Below are 2,499 nucleotides of genomic sequence, written 5' to 3' on the forward strand. Positions count from 1 at the left end.
CAGGCCACCAGAAAAAGCCAATTTTTCCAAAACAAAGGCGCCAAGTTTTTATTGTCATGTTTAATAATTTTTTTGATTCAGTAAAAAGTGCATATACAAATCCATTTCCTCCCGTTTTTATTATTAAATTAATTTCAATACATTTATAACAACGGAAAACATATTAAATTTACCTATTCCTCACATTTTATTAGTGTATAGTGTATACGTACATACATACATATGTACCTATGCATTCGGTGTGCTTAAATTAAAACCGCATCACTAAATAACGCACCAAGCATTGAGTTCCAATTATTTTGGCTTTTTGGTTTCCCAAAAGCACTAAATTTAGTGCAAAATGCACTTCCTTGGCAACAGTGAGCCTAGCACATCAATGCTCAAACAGTCAGACCAAGTATTGAGTAAATGCGCTATGTATATTTTTCTTTTAAAGCAAAACTTCTAATTGGCGAGGGGATTGATTTTTGGTTCTTACATAGAACACTGATAAGATTCACAAACTTATCTTAGGACTTAATTAAAATAATCAGCATTATTTGTAGGCGAATATATTTGTGTTCGTATGGAATAGTAGCTTATGTCGGGAGGCAGGCTTTAGTAAAATGTACCATTTCCTTTATTCTTTAAACCACAAGGAATTTTTTTATGACACTTCATACGAATATTGACTTGCTAGCGTCGCAACTGCCTCATTTACGTTTATTTTCCAAGAGTTCTTCAACGGCTCGGCGCCAGTGAGTCTTTCGCAATCGTATGCTGCGAATGGTTCATTATACACAGATATGTATACTTCCTAATAGGCTTGTAAAATGCCCAATACCCAAATCCCTCGCATGAGTTATTATCGGTAAAAAATTGGGTACGCTCAAATCTGGCATCGCTGCAGCAAGAACTTTGTCACGCCAGTGAAACAGTGTTGATATTTTAAGTACAATTGTACTTTTTAACCGACTTCCAAAAAAGGAGGAGGTTATCAGTTCGTCGGAATATTTTTTTTTTTTAATGTATGTTACCACATAACTTTGGACCACGTCAACCGATTTCGATAATTCTTTTTGCATCGAAAAGGTGGTCACATACTAAGTTAAGATCCGATCAGTGGATCATGACATATATATATATATTTTTTTTTTTATATGAGAGTTGAAGTCGGTTTTTTTTTGCTAAAAATTACTTGTTTGAGCACAATTAATTTTAAAAAGTACAAAAGTACAATTTGCTGATTTTAAGTACAATTTCAACATCAAAAATACTTTTTTGTACCAAACGCTCAAATCTCTTCTAGCACTTTGATTTTTAATCCGTTTACATTTAAGTAAATGGATATACCTATATTTCATATTTGCTACAAAACGAAAGTATGAATTGTAATTTTGAATGTAAACGTGATTGTGAACAGAAATATTATTATGTTGTGCGCTATGGTTATTGCGATTTCTTATCACCGGCGGGTGAAATATCCCTCATCGCTACTTATTTTGAAAAAATGTTTGGAAATGCAATTTACCTAATGGCAATCCTGCAGAAATAGAAGTAATTGGGAAATTCGGGGGTTGAAAATAAAAAAGTGTATGTAAATTCCATACGTTGAAATTAAAAATTTCCCTTGAGGATTTCCATTTTATCGATAGTGATCTCATTTTATGTTCCTTAATATGAACTGACGTATATAGTGTATTAATGTTTTATCATCATTGTCTTTATCTTTGACAAAATTACACGGTCACCCGGTATTTATTTTATTTTTTTAAATAATTTATTTATTTATTTATAAAATTGTAGCTCATTGTCAAACAAAAACCTTGCAAATAAATCCAAACTTGAAAGATTGAAAAAAATCAACAAAGTTTCATAAAATATTCACAGTTTTTGTTCAGAATTTGTAGACATGTTTTGGGTTAACATTTTTGTAGCCTATTCATTCTAGTATAATAAGGTGCAATTTTGAAGTGTCTAAAAAATTCCATTGATTTTTTGAATTTTTCCGTTTGCGGTTCTTCCATATAACGAATGTTCGCATTTTATTTTATATGGATGAAAATGCGCGTGTTGCGTTGCTGTTTTTTATTTCAATATTTTAAATTAAGCTTTATTTGTATAGTTTTTTTTAGACAATGATAAATAATATAATAAATAGCCCAAACCAGGTGACCGTAGCCTTTTGTCGCGGGGTTTACTTTTAAAAATGTGAAATATAATTCAAGGATTTATTTGTGTATAATTTAAGTTAAATATAGTTTAGAGAGAGCTGAATGAAACTTAATTTAACTTAGTGGGACTTTCTGACAAGACAGGCTATGACTTTATAGGCCAGCTGAAGGGATCTCAATGATAAGTTACGTTAAATTAAGCCTACATTGAATTGAACAATGAACACACTGCAGTAGACAACAAAATTTGTTTTGTTTAGTTGCGGGAAAAGGGAGGTAATGCATTGACGGAAGTGGTGAAAAGTACAATTAAACTCCAAAAGTTACACTTTTTGTAATTAGTTTG

Source organism: Rhagoletis pomonella, unplaced genomic scaffold, assembly GCF_013731165.1.
Source record: "Rhagoletis pomonella isolate Grant_MI unplaced genomic scaffold, Rhpom_1.0 Rhpom_scaffold_00001, whole genome shotgun sequence".
Lineage (NCBI taxonomy): Eukaryota > Metazoa > Arthropoda > Insecta > Diptera > Tephritidae > Rhagoletis > Rhagoletis pomonella.